The following is a 12,368-nucleotide window of genomic DNA, read 5'->3' as shown; positions in this document are numbered from 1 at the left end:
CATCAAGGACTAAGTGCCAATATGCTGATGACAGATCAACTTTCATGAAGGCTTTAGCATTGGACAGCTCTGGCAGGAGTTCGTCCAATATAGGGAGCTTGTATCCTTCTCGCTTTAGAGCTTCATTGAGAGGTTTTGGATCAACACAGATTCTGATTTCACCAGAACTCTTTGTAGTAGTGACGAACTGGTTGGTCTACTGTGGTCAATACTCCAAGTTTGGTATAGCGATCAAGTTCTGCCTTTAACCGTTTCCTTATCGACACTGGTCCTAACCTGGCTGGCAATGTGATAGGTACTACATCTGGGTCAATGTGCAGGTGTACCACACCTGCTAGCTTTCCAGGCTTACATTCAGATATCTAGCAAGTATTTCTTCTTTGCTGTTAGCCATTGCAACATTGACTGGTTTTAGGTTTTCTCTGTGTACAGATAGTTATTTCATCTGTTTGGTCGCACGGAGACCAAATAATGGAGTTAAATTTTCATTGACTATGACAAACTCTCCTGAGTAATTCTTGCCTACTTTCTGGTTGCACACTTCATACGAGATATGGACGACCGTTTGACAGTTGTGCCGTTCCACATGACAAGTGTATTTTCACAGGGCTTCACCTCTTGTTTTTCGAGGTACTTTGCAGGCAAAATATTGACTTTAGCTCCACAGTCTAACTGGAGGAAGTTTACTGGCTTCCCATTGACAATCATTTTAGCATGAGCTCCTGTTGTCATTGGTGTTGACTACATTTACTTTCACAATGCTCACCACGCATACTGATCAGAGTCACTGGATCTATCGGTTTCATGAACAGTGTGAGTCTTGTGTGACTTAATATTGTTACACTTCTTCGCAAAGTGGTTTCTGCCCTTCAAGATTTGCATTCCTCACCCCAAGCTGGACACTTGGTCTTCTCTGAGACATGAGATTAGCCGCAAAATTTACGTTTAGCAACTCGTTTTTCTTCTGAGTTTTCTTTCTTGTTTCCTCTCCTCTGAATGGGACTCTTGGGTTTCTGTTTGATCTTCACTTTGTTTATGGGTAGACTCTACTGTTCACATATAGTTTTCATCTATGAGTTTGCTACTTTAGCACTTCGGCATGTGTCAATGGTTTTACTCAAAATAAGTTTACGTTCTTGTAAAAGACGTTTTCTGGAAGCATTGTCCCTTATGCCAACGACAATTTGGTCTCTGAATTAATGCAAATCATGAAAACACTAACAAAAATTGCACGACCTGGCAAGATTTCTCAGAGTGGTGACGCATTATAGTTTCTCCTGTCTCTTGAACTAGTTTGTTGAACAAATACCGCTCGTAGGTTTCATTGGTCTGTCCAATAAAATGATTATCAAACTTCTTCAGCATAGTAGCGAGCAGGGGTTTGTTTTTGTCAGGTCCATAATCAAAACTGTTGTATATTTTGAACGATACCGGGTCAATCGAGTGTAGAAACAAAACAAGCTGATATGCTGAGGCCTGACTATGTAGCTGCGTAATGATACTGTTGTTCTCCCACGTTTGCTTCCAAACCTTCCATTTCTCAACTATATCTGTGCTGCTGATAGGTCTTGACGTGGAGGAGGTTGAATTGTTTCGGACAGAACAAGTATGGTGGGACCATATGCGTAGCTGTACAAGTCCACTGAGTGTCTAGTCACCATGGGTTTTCTACAACTTTGGCAGGTCGGCTCTTCGTTCTCAGTCTCAATATAGAGGTCGAGGCATTCTAGGCTCTTTGCGGACCGTTGCCACCATGTTTCATGCTTAAATTTATAGGCTAGAGGGTGGACATGACACACTGAATACAGGAGTACTATGACACTGAACTTTAATGAGCCGCCATACTGGAAGGAACTAGGAAGTATATCTCAACGAGCTCTGACGTTATGAGCCTCACTTCGGCATCAAGACTGATTAAGGATGTACTTTCCTCCCAGGTTCAAACAATGATGCAACATAGAAAACTGTTTCAGTTGGTCTTCTTCACAATAAACAACTTGTGTTCATTATCGCTTATGATGACTGAATTGACTGAATTTGAGAGACGGTCATATAAATTCTTCTTTAGAGTACTGCTCAATGTACAAGTTGTAAAGATGTTAAATTTTGCGAAAAAATAATCAAATAAAAAGAAAATACCCTGAGTACAGTGTGTACAGATGAATATTGTAATCTTTCATGGTTTAAATGGTGTTGAAGCAAGACTGGTGGATATCTCTCTGTACGTCTAGAATCTAATTACATTTTCCATGCCATAGACAACAGATCCTGTTGAATTTTGAGGGGAGGAAAAAGCTTATGGGGCTTTATTTGAGTTTGAGGGGAGGGAAAGCAGATAAGGGATATACGCACGATTGAATTCAACCTTACTACGGCTTAGGGTAGGTGAAAGAAGAAGGAAGCTTTGAATGATTGAGTTTAGTCTGACAGAGGTTTGTACGGAGGGGAATTTAAGATGGGGACGTTACACAATTGATTTTATTCTAGTTTGGCTTTGAGGGTACAGAAATGCGGTCTGTAAATAGATTTAAGTCCAAATTTTGTTAAGGGGAGAGATTAATAAATGGGAGATTTGTCGAATTAAATTCAGTTACGATGAAGTTCGAGAGAAAGGAAAACTGATGGAAAATATATTGAGTAATACTGCTTGTCCTTTGTGTTGTTGATTCAGAACCATTTCAGACTTCAGACTGCAGTGCTCTTACAGATACATAAATACATACGAGTGAGTGGGTGAGAGAGTGAGTGAGTGTGTACGTACGTAAAAGGTATCACCTGCACATACCTGTCGTTTCGGAACCTGGGTATGAAATAGTACCTTCCGTGCTTTCTTTTTCCGCATCAGAAGCAGCCCCAGTTAATAACAAGTGAAGATGATGGTTATAATGCTGATCATGATAACGACGACGAAAAAATCCAAATAGAAGACCTTGCCCGGGATTATGGCAAGGATGAATTGGAATACATTTTGATAAGCTGATGATATGATTCATTAAGCGTACACAAAACATCTATTTCGCCCCTGTTTATGTTACCGGCATTTGCTTCTGACATAAACACAATGTAAGAAGGGAAACGTGTGATGTACATAGCCTTGAGTAATATAAATGCTGTAAAAACTTTGCTTTATTACAATAACTACACTAAACAACCGAAAACGAAAGCGAAATGCTATTCACTTTAAAGAAAGATATACATCTGACCGGCATCTTGAAGTTATGCAAATTGAAAATTGAAATAATCCTGAAGGAAAATTGTATGGAGGAAATTGTGTGTATAAGTTCCCCACAGAAATTGAAACAGTAACTCAAGGACACTGTAACCGTAGCAACACCGACTAAATCATTGTACACCTTTTTATCATTAGCATGGAGTGAATAAACTTCAATCATCTGCGATTTTAGCAACATTTGCCCCTGCGGAGAAATATATATGGCGTAATATAATAGAACGATACATTAATAGCATAATATGATGAGCTAAAATATATATGTTCATGACGTATGCGTTCTCTTCATTTCTTTTGGAATGCATATCATGACCCTTACCTTCCTTTACCTTGTCTCCACACGCTGGATTTGGCATGGCACATGAACTAACTGCGATAAAGGCATGTTGATTTTCTTTTACTTCATGAATCCTGTACATTTGATTACCATCATATTTCATAGCAAAGTCAATGATGTCACCATCGTTGTTATCTTTCCACAGACGAAATTTAGATGAGTCACCATTTAGCATAAGTAGGTGCTTACCATCAGCTGACAGAGCGACTAAATGTGCACTAAACCACACGATAGTCCGAATACAATTGAGTTTATCAAGCATAGACCATGCACTTGATATGGATAAACGCACAACGAGAGTGTTCTCTGCATTTACTCCAAGAACTCTCTGCTCAAACCACGTCGCACTTATGACACAACAGCTGCCCGGTATCGATGTCCATCCATTATGTATCCATAGAATCCTTTACCTGAAGTTCGTATGATGTGCTCACTCCAAGCAACATATTATTACCAGCGTCAACATCTATGGTTGCAAAAGTGCCATTAAGAGGACCAATTAATTTATTTTCAACACTGTCATAAAGAATCAGCTGCCTGTCAGTAGTCACGAAAATGAAATCTGCATTCTCTGAATGATTGTAGAAGTAGATCGTGACAATCTACCGTGAAATCGCTTTGCATGCAAGAGGCCGGCAGAGTTTATACCTGAAAAGTAAATAATAATATAATAATAATAATAATAATAATAATAATAATAATAATAATAATACATATATTTATAAAGTCATTATGGTGACAACCGGGAGGGCACATTGTATACATTTTGTATATATATATATATATATATATATATATATATATATATATATATATATATATATTATATATCGCACTTTCAGATATTCAAATTGTCGATGATTTCTTTTCATCTGTTCATATGCCATTCATTTGTCAATTCGCCTTTAGTACTACAGTGAGTTCTTCCTGTGATAGAAATTCTAGTGACACCTGTCCGCAGGTCAATTGGAAAGGAGTTGATGGTCAGCTGTTGCTGACTCGGATATTCAAAGATATGCACTTCGTTCCGATTTCTATTTGTCACCAATTCAGATTCCCGGCGATTTGATTTATTGTAAAAATCCAAACTGCTGCCACCATCAAATATCAGTCAAATTTCTTCGTACTATGACTCAATCTGTAATGCTTTGACCAAGGCAAGTGATGACGTTTTCTGTTCAAGCAAACCAAAGCGCTACCATTCAATTCCAGGATGGAATGATGTCGTCAAAGAAGCACACAGTGCAGCACGTCTTGCGTACAGTATTTGGAGATCAGCTGGTAAACCAAGGACTGGCCCGACTTCTGAGCAAATGCGGCGCACGAGATCCGTTTTCAAATATACCTTGAGAAAATACAGGAAAGATGAAGCCACCAGGCGAGCTGATAGCATGGCAAACGCCCTTTTGGAAAATAAGCAAAATTCTTTTTGGGCTGCTGTTGCCAGTGTGAATAGTAAAAAGATCCCTTTGGCGACTTGTGTAAATAATGCAAAGGGTGATCAGAATATTGCTAATATGTGGGGTAGTCACTTTCACGACCTCATGAATTCTGTGAATAATTTGAAGCACACGATGTATGTACAAAATTAATTAGACTTGATCCCCTATGCCGAAGAGATGTACATAAATGTCGATGAAATTCGTAATATCATCAGTAAGCTAGTCATGGGAAAATCATCGGGCAGTGATGGTATTGGGGTAGAGCATTTGCGTTATGCTAGCAGTAAATTGATATCCATCTTGCAATGTGTTTCTCTTCAATGCTAATACATGGTTTTGTTCCCGAAAATCTCACCAATGTGATTCTTGTTCCTTAGTGAAGGACAAAACAGCTGATTTGTCGAGCAAGAGCAATTATCGACCAATCGCACTGACCAGTGTATTGTCTACAATCTTGGAGCATGTTCTGTTAAATCGTTGCGCAACACAACTTGAAACTTCTGAATACCAGTTCGGTTAAAAAAGAAGCACAGTACTGACATGTGTGTTTTCCTCCTAAATAAACTATCTGGTACTATAAGAAGAATGGACGTTCAGTGTATGTATGTTTCCTTGATGCCGAAAAAGCTTTCGACAATGTTAACCATTTCATTCTATTGAAGAAGTTAATTGAGAGGCATGTTTCTCTTTACATTGTTCGTATTCTTAAATTTTGGTTTATTTCCCAAACATTTTGTGTTCGTTGGGGAAAAGCAATTTCTTCCACTTTTACTGTGTCAAACGGAGTGCGTCAAGGTGGCATCATGTCTCCCTTACTTTTTATAATATACATGGATGACCTTAACAAGGCTTTGTCTGCCTGTGGGATCGGTTGTGAAATAGGTGGTACAATGTTGAATAATTTATCGTATGCAGATGATATGTGCTTAGCAGCGCCTTCTATCAAGGGTCTAAGAAAACTACTCAAAATTTGCCAGAATTTTGCTGAAGAGAATGATATTGTGTATAACGTTTTAAAACAAAATGTATGTGTTTTAAATCTTGAAACAAATGCAGAATTATTCCACCAATTACCCTTGGGGTTATAGCATTGATTTTGTGTCAAAATCTGTGTATCTTGGTCATATTTTTCATTAGACTTAAAGGATGATGATGATATCGCCTCCCAACGTAGGGCATAATGTGGTAGAGCAAACTTACTTCTGAGAAAGTTTCGTAATTGCTGTTTGAGTGTTAAGTTACGACTTTTTAATACTTTCTGTAATAACACCTATTGTGCTCAACTTTGGTGTGATTTTAATGTTTCGTCCATTCGTAGCCTGCATGTTTGTCACAATAATGCTTTGCGCAGGTTTTTAGACTTATCGCGAAATGCTAGTATCTCAGCTGCCTTTGTTGAAAATCGTGTAAATAATTTTCCAGTCTTCAGAAGAAGACTTGTGTACAGTCTTGTCCGGAGACTGCAATGTACCGACAACAGTCTTCTAAGAGTTTTACTTTTGTCAGACTGTAGGTATTCTGGATTGCAATCTTATTGGAGACAGCTTCTGTATCGTTAGTCTTATTGTCTCTCAGGGTTCCCGTTTTTTTAATGTGTGTTTGTAATCTGTCTGTACTTTCTTGTAGTTTGGTGTTGTACTTTTTTGGTGTACTGTGTAGCTTTTTTGATTCTATGGACGGTCCTTGTACCTGTCTGAAATAAAGTTTAATAATAATAATAATAATAATAATAATAACAAGGCAGTATTGCTGAAGGCAATGAGTACTTGGGCCATGATAGAGTAATTTTGAGGACAATATATACGACTATTCAAATATGGTCTTGAATTTACTCCTGTCAATGAGGCATTTGATTAACTGGTTATTAAACGAAGCAATGGCATGACAACGGCAAAATATGTCTAGCAACTTTTGTGGAGTTTGAGGCAGGGGTTCTTTATTTATAGCGGGAATTGCTTAAACTCCTTAAATATTCAAATTACAGCAAATTTCTTTTGTTCTCGATGGTAGATGTCTAATATTTAGATGGGCATATTTAGATTTCTACCTTATAGTTATCCCTATATACCAAAAATCGGACATCCAGCTCTATTGGCTTGCTCAGAATTAGATATGCGCATAATTAATGAGGTACAATATGTGGTGTCATAAGGTGTCTTATCATACCAAATATGAAGGATGTAGCACTTGTGGTTACTGAGTTGTGGACAAATATATATATTTGAGGTCAAAGGTCATTGAGGTCACGTCACATTTTGTCATAATAATTGTATTGCTAAGTTATTCCTATATACCAAAAATCAGACCTCTAGCTCTATTGGCTCGCTCAAAATACGATATGCACATAATTAATGAGGTACAATATATGGTGTCATAAGGTGTCCTTTCATACCAAATATGAAGGGTGTAGCACTTGTGGTTACTGTGTTGTGGACAAATATGTATATTTGAGGTCAAAGGTCATTGAGGTCACGTGAAGTTTTGTCAAACAAATTACATTGTTAACTTATCCCTATATACCAGAAATCAGACCTCTTGCTCTATTGGCTCGCTCACAATTAGATATGCACATAATTAATGGGGTACAATATGTGGCGTCATAAGGTGTCCCATCATACCAAATATGAAAGGTTTAGCACTTGTGGTTACTGAGTTATGGACAATAATGTATATTTGAGGTCAAAGGTCACCAAGGTCACATGATATTTTGTCAAAATGTCTGAGATATCTGCGTGAACCGATGTACTCACTGATGGACTCACGGACGGATGTGAGCCAATCTATAAGCCCCCTGGACTTTATCCGTGGGGACAAAAAAACTGTGTCACTGCATCCTTTAGGCAATATGAATACGATGAGAAACTAAATTTTTATTTTTCTTGGCATCATACATGCGAATCTATGGAGAACTGCCTTATACATGGGAGTCTATGGAGGTGTAAACTAAAAAGTCCTCTAACACGGCCAAATTTGAAAGCATTGTGAAACAAATCGACGTGCGTACTAGGCGTGAACGGACGCACGGACATGACCAAACCTATAAGTCCCCTCGGACTTCGTCCATGGTGATTAAAAACAACGCAACAGTTATTACAGCTACACCGGCGGTAGGTTCATATCCAGAGCCCGTACGGTCTGCCGCCGTCGCTTGAAAACAATCTCATGCACCCGGCCATATGGGCAGCTGGCCGGATGCATGACTTCCCGGAGAAGGCGAGCTGTCACGTTCAAGCTCAGGATTATTTGTCGATCAAATTTCAGTAAATTTACCTTACCTAGATGAAATTTTGTCTATAGGCTGAAATTTCGCCGAAGTTTGACAAAATTACATCGATTTTTCAGGTTCATATGCGACATTTTTGAGTTTTGAGTGCAGACAGAAATAAGTTTTGAGGCAACATGGCTGCGACCCCATGTTGACCCCTAGCCCTGCGTACGATGCTATGTGCTACAGCTAACACACAGCATCGTACGCAGGGCCAGCGAGAGAGTTGCCGACATCGACAGTTATTTACGAGAAGTGAATAAAAGACTGTCATTTTTGGAAGCGATCGAGTAGCTGAGGTAGGCTGGGATACGACTTGGGCCCAAGAACGCTGAATTTCGGCAGTAATTTGGCTTTTTACGTCAAGTCCCAAAATGGATTTGAAGTCACCGACCCAACGTACGGGTCTTTGCAGGGCTGTGGTGAGCGGGGCCACAGGCTCTAGAGTCAATGCAGGCGAACCGCTAGCCGCCACTGATACAATAAAAATCAAGTGTATCAGTGGCGGCTAGCGGTTCGCCTGCATTGACTCTAGAGCCTGTGAGCGGGCGGTTAGCTGTAGCGGAACACACAGCATCAGCATCGTACGCAGGGCTAGTTGACCCCCAAGTGAAAATGTGTTCGCGATCAAATCTTCCTATATTTTTTTCAGAATTTTCAACAAAATCATTGCTTCTTACATCTTTTGTAAAATATAAAATACTAAAATAAAACTGCGATGTGCCATGTCTCCAGATTTCTAAAATATCGTTCGTTGACCATTCGACGCAAACTTGTGACGCAGTTGAAATTCAATACTGACCGCCAAATATCAGTCTTGACATCCTCCAAATTATCAACCATTCGCATTGGAGTTCAGCTCGCTTAGAGTATCATAACATTTTCGCCTTCTTTTAGATCGACCCTAATATCTCCCATTTAGGAAATAAATACACAAGCTACCTCGACAAAACTTCGTGCACCATCCAAGACCAAACGCACTACAAATCTGTCTTGACGTCATCATCTCCTTACATGGTAATCGGCATACCGTATTTTTTAGCAAAGGGGACACAGAATACGTCGGAGTATTCAGTTTCAAAACGTATTACATTGTGTGATGTTGTCAAAAAAAGTCATGTTACTGCAGTGATGGTATAATTACAAAACACAAAAGTTCAAATCAGTTTATTTGGACTGGCTTTACTCAACATTTCATATTGTTTCTTATGCCAGATTTGACCACGTGCTTACTGGCGACCCCTTTTCATGCAAATTTTGTGTCAAATGATGTGTTCCCCTGGAAAAACAAACGTACGATTTCTAAATGAAGGAGGCGAAATTTGCCCTCAAGACTCGAAACCACCCCTTACGGGGTGTACCTAGCTATTTTTAACGAGCTTCTCGAATCTGCAGCTCTATTTCGAAATGATGGTCTGGTTGGTTTCTCAGCTCAAGGATAAGTGTTCTCCATCGCTGTGGGCATTACTATTCTCAACCGGGGGTACAGTTTCCAGTCGTAATGTTTTTCATTGTGTCCGGGATATAAAACCTTTCCTTTTCAAACTTTCTCTTTGATTAACACTAATCCACATCTTGTCAGTGATTAAACATGTTTCAAGTTTAAATGTTAAATTCTGGTCTCGAGCCCTCCTGTTCGACCAAACCGAAATTACCCCTCCCACTTTGGCTCGTCCAGTGGGTGTAGCAAGGGTCGTGCCATCGCCTAGGAAACGGAGGGTGCATTAATTGTTGCAATTCGATGCACATTTTGATTATATTCAGAAGATTTTGTGGCCAAAACTCAGATAGAGAAGCATTTATATTCACATCTCACTTATTCAAGACTGGCTGAGAGCAGCACTTCCATTCAGTTAACATCATTACGCCATTTATTATGCCAAGAAAGATGAAGCCAATACATTTTGCCCTCCCTGGTCCAGCCAGAAATGGTTATACCTTACAGTTTTTTCCCACGGAATGAAAACAAATGTACTTGGGCTGAGGCCCAAGTACAATAATAATATATACATATAAAGATAGATAGATAGATAGATAAGTATACAGATGTCAACATTGGGAAATTACAGTGATCGGCGCTAAAAAAAAGCGTTAAATATTGATAAAAAGGTACTACAAGTTACTACAAGTATAAAGTCATGATATCAGTGTCTGATCAAGTCCTTGCTTCCAATAAATCTCAGACTGCTGGAACTAATTTGCCTTGAGGTTTTAACTCTCATTTATTTTGTTTTGACGTACTGTTGTCAAACTGCTGTTTTACGTTGCGTTGAAATACGTTGAATGATATTTGTTTTTGTGGCGACATTTTGAAACCAACTAACGGCGTAGATCCAGCTACATTGATGATGTGTAGCTTTCCTGATAGGCAAAATTTACATCGTTTGCTTATGATAGAGTCTCTTGATGCCCTGACAATGATTGAATGTGGTGCATCAAAGTTTCCGTCCCTCGTCTCAAGGGACGAAAATTTAAACTTTATTAGATCGGTGCTGTTCGTATGCCTTTGTTATGAAACGGTTGCATTTCATTAGCCAAACATATATTGAAGGTGTTATCAGTGAGGGCTATGGAAACCAATTAGTTGATACAACTACCCAAAAGTATATAAACTACACAAGATTTCCAATTTAAGTGCAAATAAAGTGAGTTACAGTTGCATGGAGAATATAGTCTGGATAATCATATCGCGTAATAACAGTGTGGTAGCCGGAAACATTATAAAGATAAACAAACTGTTTCTAATTGCTTGAAGGAATCTTCGTGCCCGTTAATAGGTGAGTTACCAGGCCAACGTGTTAACAGGAGTAGGTTTACATCGACTTCCCTGATAAAATCGTCAAGACATGCTTCGCTTATCACATGCAATCGTTCCGTAATGAAAGCATTAAAAATAATGACAACAGCACTGAACTATCAAAGTTTATTTGTCTCTCAAAAACAAGGACCACAATGATGTATCATGGTCAAATCGTGCAAGAACACCGAGTTACTGTAAGAATCATAAGCAATTCATGTAAACTTTGTCTATCAGAAAAACTAACCCAATATCATTACTTTACAAATACGCTTTAAAAATTCCTTCCAGTTAGTTTCAAATGTCGCCACCAAAGAAATACAATTTGTCGAAATGCAACACCATTTGAAAACTTACACTGGTAAAAGATTATAAGGATATTGTCCGACATTACCATTTCTGTTGCCTTGACTTTCTGACTGCATATTGTTCTGCTGCTCTTACATTCAAAATACCAACGATCAAAAACAGGAGCACTGGCAGTTTGGCAAAGTCCATGACGAAGCTACTTTGGTTGGCTAGGAAAGAAAAGAAACATAAAGGTTCCTCTTTTTAATGATTGTCAATTTCTCCATATGTGCACATGGCATACTACCCTCTGTCCTACGTTTGTTGACAAAAAATACGCAGAGTGTTTTCGCGAATTACTCCGAACAACAGACAATAGTTTGAATATTAAACATTAAGTTAGGCAGTCCTGGAATATGTACTATGTACATGCTTGTTTAAATGTGTGTGCTATCAATCTTGTTATTTCTTCCATAAGAATTGTTCGGATTTGAAATCAGCGTTTTCGCTCAAGAAAATGCCCCAGAGAAACGGTAAAAAGTACAACTTTAAACTAAGCACTATGGCCTTTTTCTGTGACAAATGTTTGTCCCAAAACAACCGCATATGAACTATACATATTCACATGCGCGTATTTGCTTCACTTATGAATGTACTTTGTTCAAAACTTAAATTCATTGTGGCTCATAACATCACATATGATCATCGCTCGATGAATGAAATCGCTGTCGATTTTCACAGTTTTCAAGATTATTCCGCCACATTGGTCCGAATAATGACTTACAGTGATAAACTTGATGGCAACATTAACATTTCCTGTAGACAGACAAGGTATTAAGAATGCAAATATAATTGACGTTGACGCTGAAAACGAAATGGCCCAATTCAAGAGCGCGAAAAAAAATAATTGCACAACTATGGAAAGTCTGAACACAAATTCGTTTTGTGCAAATCATGTATACTTCTTTTTTTCCTAGCGTCAAAATATGACACGTGGGAGTTCAAAGTCC

The sequence above is a fragment of the Ptychodera flava genome, assembly GCF_041260155.1.
Source record: "Ptychodera flava strain L36383 chromosome 23 unlocalized genomic scaffold, AS_Pfla_20210202 Scaffold_24__1_contigs__length_23054250_pilon, whole genome shotgun sequence".
Taxonomy (NCBI): domain Eukaryota; kingdom Metazoa; phylum Hemichordata; class Enteropneusta; family Ptychoderidae; genus Ptychodera; species Ptychodera flava.
Note: the sequence above shows the minus strand (reverse complement) of the source record.